Source organism: Centroberyx gerrardi, chromosome 1 (genome assembly GCF_048128805.1).
Source record: "Centroberyx gerrardi isolate f3 chromosome 1, fCenGer3.hap1.cur.20231027, whole genome shotgun sequence".
Taxonomy (NCBI): Eukaryota; Metazoa; Chordata; class Actinopteri; order Beryciformes; family Berycidae; genus Centroberyx; species Centroberyx gerrardi.
Window position 1 is genome coordinate 27,970,022 of NC_135997.1, and position 10,958 is coordinate 27,980,979.

Genomic DNA, 10,958 nt, shown 5'->3' on the forward strand with positions numbered 1-10,958 from the left:
GGTACATTTGTAATTTCATTCTGACTCCTTACATTTGAATTGTAGGATCATTATTCCTACCACCAGTGTTTCACTTATATTTAAACAGCAGAGAAGTGTAAGTTATTTGAATCTGAAAAAATAAATTTCTACCTAAAGGGGTTAAAACAAAATGTGGCATTTCACTGCTTTCTTCTTGTCACGTATGGCAAATAAACAGTTTCTTCTGTTAATTGTCCTTCATCAAAAGACATATGCTTTACCATCTCCTTTATTTGTATATATTAGTGGTTCTCTCCTATTGTCTCAGTTACAGACACCACACTTGCATGCATGTGTGCACACATATACACAGGCAATAGCACAATATGCATACGCTCATTCGCAACAAAAACATGTCTGATGATGATGAACCCTTATTCTGATGTTTATGCTGTTTCTCTAATCAAATGTCCCTAGTGGGTTGAAACGTTTGCATTGCACATGTTTGCACTCTGCCGCATAATAAATATCAAAATAAGGCTCATTATGTTGTGAAGTCCTGTGTTTACCTTGTAGTTCCCTTGTATGTAGTCCCATACATACGCTGCCTATTGGATCTACCCACCTACACATCCACCACAACGACATCCAAACAAAAAGAAAGGGAACGATGACTCACTCTTCAACACACACACACACACACACACACACACACACACCATACATGCATGTGTGTGTATACTGTCTCACCTTTGTTTCTCTCTCTCTCTTCCTCCCTCTCTCTCTCTCACACACACACATACACATCATTTGGCTTATGGGTTTTCTGCAAAACAACTCCTTGGTATTGACATGATCTACGTCTTGCTTAGCACTCCGAGCTGACGATTCATCACAGGAGGCTGTAAAAGGATCCCCTTTAAGTGTCCCCCCACCACACACACACACACACACACACACATACATACAGTCCCACTCCACCAGAACTCCACCATTGCTCTTCCTCATCATCATCCTCCTTGTTGTTTCCTTAATCTCTCCCCCTCCTCATCCTAACCTTCCCCTCCTTTCATCCAGCCCCTCCTCTCCACATCTCACAAGTGATTATTGCTATCTCTCTCTCACATGCATACGCACGCACGCACACACACACACACACACACACACAGACACACATATGAAATGGAGTGGCAGTAAGCAACATCTTTCCTATGCTTGCCTAAAGCTTTGGAGATGCAAATGACTAACAGTCTTTCAGCACATATGTGTGTCTGGTTTGTGACAACACAAACATATGCGTGCTGAGCAAGTGTGGAAGAGACAACAAGCATCAGCTGAACCTCACTAACCCTCTCCAACACACACCCCTCTTTAGGTAGAGGAGAGACCGGCCGCTTCCACTCACCCTCAGATAAAATCAGTGCGCCCTCAGTTTCAAATCCCTGTTTTTTCCATCCCTGCTCATAGTGGCTTGAGTGTTCAAGTTTGATTTCAATTTGTTTGAATGATTTCACAGTGCTTGGATTAGCATTTAACACTTAAGCAAATCCGTCATATGATAGACTGATCTGCTTCAACAAGCAATTTGGCTTGAAATACATCAGTTTGCAAGTCAGTCTGCAGAAAAAAGGCTTACATTTTAAAGGGTATTTGTTTGGATATAATAGTGGTTTGTCCTTTTTACCAGTTTTATTGTGTTTTGTGTGTAATATTTATTTAAGGGCTCAGTTCTGGCCCCTAGCTTTGATTTGCTCTTTCCTTGGACAGAGGTTCATTTTCAGTCATGATGTGAGTGTTTTAATTCATCATGAAAATATATGCAATGTCCTACAGTTAAGCTAAATAGTTTAATAGTCATTGTGATTTTACTCATTTATGAGTTATGGCATTGCAGCTATTTTACCAAACCAACTTCTCAAAGTGCAGATAAGCAACTATACTTTATCAAATACCTGTTGTTATTTTTGTCCCTTTATTATTTGAAGCTAAAAAAAAACACTTTTGCCCAGAGATGCAGTTATATGCATATGCTCTGCATATAAGTTATATAAGAACATATGCAGAGCCGTATGCAGATCCACTTGCAACAGCCAAAACTGTTAAAATGTGCACTGAGCATGATTCTATTGATGGAAAATGTTTTGCCCCCTCAGTGGTTTTGTTCTGTAACAGGCCTGGGAGAGACAGAGCTAATATGTATGACTTTCTAATGTAGGTTTCATGGAAGCTGGTAGTACTTTCTGAAAAGGGGAAATAGACTGTTAATTTGTGTGTGTGTGTGTGTGTGTGTGTGTGTGTGGGTGTGTGGGTGTGTGGGTGTAGTGTTGTCATGTTGTACTAATTACATGTATCCATGTATTACAAGTGAGTTTGACCTTTTTTAGCTTAGCCAATTTAGCTTTTAGCTGCACTAATCTTGGTGTTTGTTTTAACCTTGTCTGTATGGCAGATACTGTAGGTGGGGCTTACTGTATCAGTACAATTTAGATCATGTAATTTAAGATGAATCAATCACAGAAAAGTATACGAAACTGACTTCAAATACTGTAAACTCTCTGGCACTCTTTGTATTGTCCTTAGTGGCAAGCCCATTCATCTGATACCGCTGTTAGGATAAATCCAATGCCAAGAATTATTTGCTTGAGTACTACTTGAACGTGTGTGCATACACATGCTGACACACTTATAACCACACAGGCAATAGCCTATAGAGGTTAGAGAAATGGGCTTGTGATTGGAAGGTCGACAAATGCAGCAGAGTAATGCTGAAAAAGAGCATGCACACTCACTCTCTCTGAATAAAGGTTAAAAAGCTACACACACAAACCTTCCTACTCACTACACACTTACTTCCCCAGTGATTTCATTTTCTGCATCAGGGCTATTTTAATTGATTGTATTTCCCTTGCTGGTCATTGATGCAAATTGTTACTTTGCTGTTTTCAACCATATTGTTTCTGATGTCATTTTGTCATAGTCATTTTTTACAAACCCTTTGAGATTATTTATTTCACATGCACAAATTAGTAGTTTGTTTCTTCACTGTTTCTAACACTTCACCTCTATATTCACTTCACTTCACTTGTGCAACTACACTAAACTAAATTAAAATGAAATAAAACACAACAAAACAAAATTAAGTGAAAAAAAACAACTAGTAGTCTCAGTTCTGATTTGATCAGTGGGTGCCTGCCTAATGAGAAACCCTATCATGCTCTTTAACCTTCACCAAGGCAGGAAAATACGTCCTTTAACTCCTTGATCCTGGGGTGAATTTACACGCCTACTGGCAAAACACATCACACTAGAGCATGATTCTCCGTGAAGCCTGCTATGTTGTTATGCCATAAATATGGCCGCTGCAGGCCAAAGGGGCTCGTAGCGAAAAGTCTTACGTCGCTCCACATTAAAGCGCTGTCCTTCCCCCTGGAGGAGTTTATGAGCTTGTGTGTGGGCGGAGTCAAATATTCACTCATTTGAATACAGATGAATAGGCTGCTTAATTGTATCCCATTTAGGATCGTCCACGAGTGCGAGCGAGAATGTGTTTATCCTCAAAGCTCAATCAGCCAGACTGACGACTGTACAAGACAAAGAGCAGACGAGTCCAGCTTGGAGATCTAGACCTCACAGGGTGGTAGAGAGGCTGTTTATCACGGGTGGCGGGATTATTTACAGTAAAGCCATTTATAAAACAGATACAACTGTGATCATGAACAACTTTTATACCTGACATCATATACTGGGGTTTTCTTTTGCTTATCTCTTTTTCTTCTCTTTGCCTCTCTGTGGATAGATCGTCGCCAGCGTTCATTCTTGTATGTATTTTTAGCTTATATATATAAAATATAACAGCCAGGCTCTGTGTGTTCATTTGTTGGTTCATTCATTTGTGTATAATGCTTTATGAAAGTGCTCTGCATAGAGGAATTACTTTATGCACTGTTTGCCCTATAGGGGAAATGCTGTGTGCGCTCATACACCAGGCAGTACGGTAGAAGTCAAACAAGCATCAACCAACTGGAGGCTGGGGCACTGTACATCCAGGAAGTAGCTTGGTGATTTTCTATCTGTAGTGACTAAGTCAACGCATGAATTAAGTATTTTAAATATTTTGTTCAGTGATTCTCTTAGTTCCAACATCACTGACCCACCACAGCACTTTGGTGTTAACGGGTGGAGTTTCTAAAGTCAGTGTGGTTTCACTCACTCCAATCATGCATAGACCTTTTTAGCCTGTCCCATAATACACATACACAGATCCAGTCTGCAGGGGAAATTAGTTAGTTAGTTGGTTTCCCCCCCTTCTTTCTAGACTCACATTTTGCTCTCACTTTTTCCTCACAGCTATAGCACTGTTTCCACCTACAGCAACAACCACCTAAAGTTAGCTTGATATTGGATATTCGATGCATATTAATTTTTCCACCTTCAATAACTTGAAATGCGTGAATACTGGAAGAAGAACAACAATTTACAACCATTGGCTTCAGTGTTTGAGAAAACAAAACCACAGAATATCCAATATTAATCTAACTTTACTCCAATCACCTACAACCCACAGCTAAATAGACAAAGTTCACAGTCGTTTGAGGTTGGTGAAAGACATTCTGGGAAATGTAGGAAATCAAGGCAATGACTGCTACACCACCAGTCCAATTTTGATAAAACTTGAGGGGGATGATGCATCTTGTTATTGATTGGCCCAATGGTTGCCTGCATCATTCATGGGGGGCGACATGTGTGACTTGTTCTTCCCATGAAGCAGACTGAGCAGGTGAAGGCTTCAATCCCTTACTGATTTCACCTGCTAAATCCACTTCAGTCTTGAAGGGGAGGAGATTTAGAGAAGGATTTTTATAGCTTGAGGAAACTCAGACATACAGTAGACCTGAGTGCAATTCAATATTAGGGAGGTAGTCCAAATGTTTTATACTCTGACAGTACATCTGACCTCATTCATTTTGATTCATTATTTACATTGTATCACTTATTCTTGCCTTGGATAAAATTAATCTGTTCATTCATATGATGTAGTCTCTTACTAGTGAAGGTACATGAGATTTAAAAGGGAGTGAGGTAATCTTGCTTTGGGAAACCAGCCCAAGTCTCTGTGATTTGGAGGAGAAACTTTGCTTACCGGTGAGCTTAACATTTATCTCAATCAGCCAGCGTTGGAGTTTTGTTACAATACTAATGAACGCATACATTAGTCTCTGGGAATTAGAGAGGACACATTAAGAATGCATTTAAAATGAATGTAGTCATGATTAATGTGATATGGTTATGAAATTTTATCTGATGTGAACATTTGCACGATAGCATACATGATGGAGTGAGTGTGACTTGGGGAATGACTTAATGGGGATTATACAATGGCTAGTTTCAGCCAAGCAATCTGATCCCAACGTGCTGATAATTCATAGAGCATGGCTAGCTGGGCTTTACTGGTGGCTCTGCTAACTCATGTGACACTTATCCTGTCTTTTACTCTATTTAAAACATTCTACATACTTCTTTTGAGAGAACTTTTCAGACAGTACAGCATTAGTAACGTATGTACTTACGTATAAATCCCATAACACCTTTGAGGACGTGATTATAGGTATGATGGTGATGCCAACAGCACTAAGCGGTGCCTCATACCTATGAAATCACCACCGTGCATCGCAGTATAGGACGCCCTCTTGGGTATTATTGCTATAATAACATCTGGTAATGGAATGTAATAACACATTACCAGGCTACCATCAGTTGAAACCACAGTGTTAGAGATGGCAAAGTTTTTGGCAACTCTGATGAGCAACAGTGGCATCAGCATTATTGCTTTAGAGCACATATTTAATCATTACTAACACATTTCTTGCAATGAAACAGCTGAACAGAGTTTTAACCCCATGGCTCAACTTGTTGTCTTATGAGTCACCCCCTCCCCAACACACACACACACACACACACACATATATATACCCACACACACACACACACACACACACATTTCTTGGTGCATGGCCAACAGTGCGTGAGCTGTGAGGTGAGACAACAGAGAGGCATGTCCGGTACCTTCCAGGTTTCTGGTGAACAGAACCTGAATGAGGAGCCAGAGGAAGAGCAGCAGTATGACTCCTTCAATCATTCCTTTACAGAAGAAAGAGATGACAGACTGCCAGACCGGCTGCTGGCTGGGCTCCTCCTCCTCCTCGGGGCGAGGCATCATGTCCCAAAGAAATCACACCAGTGGATTGTCGGTGAATGTCTACAGGAGGGGGGTGCCCCAACTTTTGACATGAACTTCAACAAACTTGTTCATCTTCTCTGCCTGACTCTCCGCCTGGTGCTCCACTATAATACTTTATGGTTGTTTTTAATACATGAACATTGTAGGGAGACAGGAAAAACATCTATTTGACCCTTGCACTGCTTTACTATTGATTGCTTGTAATGTTGGTGAATTTAAGCTTGTTCCACTGATGGACTCTGGATAAGAGCATCAGCTAAACGTTTGAAATGTAATATATAAGTTTACAAAATCCATCTCTCCTGAAATATAACTATAATATGTGAAGCACTTTGTAACTCTATTTTGAAATGTGTTATACAAATAAAGTTTATCATTGTTATTATTAGAATATCTTATCTCTCTCTGGATCCCCTTTCAAGGGCCAATGAGATTTTGTGATTGTTGCCTGATGGCCCTGGTGTATGGAGAGATGTCACTGGCGCCTCCTGCAGGCTCCTCCTCATGCCTGAACGTCCACATGGTGCCCTAAAATGTTCTTCCTTGCAACCCGAAAAGTCGGAAGGTTTTCCTGAGTGGCGTTCCGTAAAATGATGCACAATAAATCCTCTGTACTCATGTGGTATCCTGGATAGAAGAGTGGAAACGGAAAGGCATTGTTTCCTATCCAGAGCAGCTGATTTGCAGGGATGCAATCAGGTCAACGCAAAAAAAAACTGGAAAAAGCAGGAAAGTGGTAATGTCACATTGGAAATTAGTAGTAGTTGTACATTAAAAAAAAGTGAAATCCTGGACAAAACGTATAAAACCCTTTGCACTCCTGGATCGGACTCGCATGTGCTGACCTGCTTCCCTCCACAGCAGAGCAGAGCCGGCGTTCCTGGCAGTCGGCCCGGCCGGCCGGTGCGTCGGGTCACTACAACAGAACGAATAACACTGATTACTCATTATAATACATTGCTTTTGTTCTCCTCCATCGCGTCATCCGTCCTTGCGTGCAGTGAGAGTGTTAGTCTGAGTCGAGTCAGCCCAGCCACCTGTGCTCCTCTAACTGCTAACTGAACTGAGGTTTCATCTTGTGGTCTGCTGCAGCTTTGACTGTATAGCTGGCTGGAGTCCACTCCGAACTGCAGTCTGGTTCCAGCTCTTAGCCACACACACACACACACACACACAATCTGTCTTGTACTCATGCATACACACTCACACACAACCACACAGTATCTCTTGTCCTCTATCAGCACAATCCCCTCCCCTCCTTTCTCTGTGGGACCTGCAAGCTGTCACTTTCATTAGCAGCTTCCCACTCTGCAGACTGCAGGTGAACAAAGCTTGACCCGTCACTCTCCCTGTGGAAAACACTCACTTTGAGCAATTCCCTTCAGACTCTTTGGGGTGGCTAGGTGTTTGTGTGTAGTATGGTATGATGTATATGACATAGTATATAATGTATAGTATGTGATGTAGTAAATTATGTGTATGAAGTATGTATATGATGTATATGATGTAGTAGATGATATCTAGTATGTATATGATGTAGTAAATGATGTATATGACGTAGTATATGATGTATAGTATGTATATGATGTAGTAAATGATGTATATGATGTAGTATATGATGTATAGTATGTATATGATGTAGTAAATGATGTATATGAAGTATGCGTATGATGTATATGACATGTATATACATGCAGTATGTATATATGATGTAGTATGCTATATGACATGTATGATGGTACATAAAGCCCTTTGAGACTTGACTGTGATAAAGAGCTATATAGGGTTAACAAGACTAGACTAGACTAGACTTATTTGACTTGTGGGGATCGAACCTGTGACCTTCGGCTTACAGGATGGTCGTGGTCATGGTCATGGACTCGTGGTCATGGTCATGGACTCGTGGTCATGGTCATGGACTCGTGGTCATGGTCATGGACTCATGTTGGCAGGGTGACCAACCCTGCACGAGTCCATAAATATGTATGCATCTGTTTTAAGTTTTCAGATGATATTTGACTGATTGATTGATTGCTGTCTTTGCCAGTTCTACATGAGAAAACAGATCTTGTGATCTCAGCATGACTCAATAAATGTGAATTACACAATTGACTTCAGTACATGTGAGTGTTCTGTTGAATCATAGTTGAGGACAGCAGAGGGTGTGTTCAGGTGATGTAGGACATTTACCCAACAACTGATATGGATTGACTTAGCAGCTACAAGTACCTCAGCTGTTTAGGACATAAACAGATTATAAACTGATGGTTATATGGTTCTTCATGTGATTTGTTAGCGTGCCCAAGTTGTTTCCACGTTTATGGTTGCAAGTAATTCACAACAACACATGGTCAGCTATGTCTGGTACAATTCTGATGACTTAAAATGATTGCATTCTTTGCTGGGGTCAAAATGAACATTTGGTTGCTGTTGATGTAGAAGAGTTTATGAATAAGGCTCCTTTTTAACTGTCAGCACTGAAACTACACTGCCATCTGTTGGTGAAGAGAGAGAGAGAGAGAGAGAGAGAGAGAGAGGGAGAGAGGGAGAGAGAGAGAGAGAGAGAGAGAGAGAGAGAGAGAGAGAGAGAGAGATCAAATTTATGTGAGATGTTGCATGGTTTAACCTATAGGAGATAAATACAATTGCCCACATTACCAGGAAATGCCTTAAGGCAAGTAAAAAGAAGTAGGCCATGATGTTTATAACTAGCCAGCACATGTGATACGCCTGATCAACATGTGACTCCCATCACAAGCTACTTTGGGTTAGGTTCCAGCAACATTGTTCACCAAATAGATGTGAGTAATTATTTCTTAGCAAGAGTTCATTGTCAAACTGCTATATATCAATTTTAGGAGTAAAGAAAAAAATCATTACCTGAAGTTCATCATTCAATATCTCTAAACTATTGAGGATCCAGTCTGTAAAAATGTTCTCATTTTGTCAACCAGGGACTTAAGTTAACTACACTGTTAACACTATTATGTACTATGCTACTATTTAAAAAGAACTCTAATTTCATTTTGTGCTATCAACAATGCCTGCAATCATTTTGTTAGAATAGATGTCATATATTTCAAATGGAAATATCTTGTTTTAGAATGAAATAGTTCAGTTACCAGTGTGAGGATAGTGATACACTGGGCAACTGTTGGAACAATGTAGATGAGCAACACTCCCAGTGAAAAGCAATAAACTGAAACACACAGTCAAAATCTATTCAAATGATTTCTCTGCAACAAGATGTTTGCATGTGATTAAGCACCACAACCAGGCAGGCAGAAGACTACTTTCTTTAACCTACACCAGCACCTCTTATCATGGTGATTGATAGAGGCCTATGTTGAATTTTGGATTCCTTACAAGGACAATTTCAAGATGAAGCGTCAAAAGAATGACATGCTAGGCAGTGTCTTATAACAAGTCTTGCAGCAGGATAATAATAATGGAAATATCAGTCATGAAAAGAACAATTGGAAAAAAAATTTTCATTGACTGCAGTTTTCTCCTCAAATATGTTCTTTATTTTGATTTTGGCCCTTATGAAAAAATTATTATTATAGTAAAATCGTACAATGAGTTTTAGAGGGATATTTAGAAAGACTATAAACTATATAGAAATATTATATCAATAGGAGATTAAAAACGACCATAGAGTATGATAAGGTAGCCTACCTGTAAACTCATAATTAGCCTAAGTACCACAGACACACAATACGTCCTTACAGGAGTATCATCGGGACATAATGGAAATATTATTATGATGTAATTAATTCATATTTATTACTCCAAAATCCTGCAATGTAGGCTTACTGTGCGTTCGATTTTTAGGTTTAATATTTGATGTCATAATAATAATAATGAAAAATGCCATAAGATTTTTAACTATAAAGGCTGCATATATTACACTGTGCAGAACAGAGACTAAATTGGACACTGTACAGTTCACCTTTCATTGCTACTGCACAAGTTATATGTGAAAAAACCTACAGACCTGTACTTTCACTACACATTAACATTAGGCCCAAGCTGTTAAAGAAAAGTCATGGCAGGCCCTCAAAGTCAGCCATACTGTCACACTGTGACATTTTCTGACTAAATTGGACACTGCACAGGTCACTCCCATAATCCCAGGGTCCTGTTCTCCACTATCAACTCAGTCACTTGCCCCCTAACAGCATTAGCTTTGAGGTCTCCCTAACTACTTGTGAAGAATTTCTAACTTTCTTTGTCAGACACTTGGTTTAGGTCACACATCATACCCCCTGCACAAGACCTCTCTATCACGCCAGTCAGTACTGCTGTCCTAAACCACTTTGAACCCACTCTTTCCTATAAAAATTGTTTCTCAGATGAGACTTACTACCTGCTCCACTGATATTATGCCATCTAGGCTTTTCAAACATGTTAATAACATAGTGAATTCCAATCCAGTTTCAGAGCACTGCATAGCGCAGACTCTGCCCTACTTAAAGTGCTAAATGACGTACTGCTGTCTGTGGACTCAGGTGACTGTGCCATTTTATTGCTCTGAGACCTCACCGCAGCCTTTGACACAGTGGACCATGTCATATTGATTAACCACCTCAGAATATGGTTGGTATTAATGGCATAGCCCTAGACTGGTTTTCCTCTTATCTTGCAAACAGAACATTTTCAATAAAGATGGGCAATTTTACTTCCTCCTCAGCTAATGTCCCCCTGTGGGGTCCCCCAGGGGTCCAATTTGGGTGAAAGTTCAGGTCTGTAGGAGTGT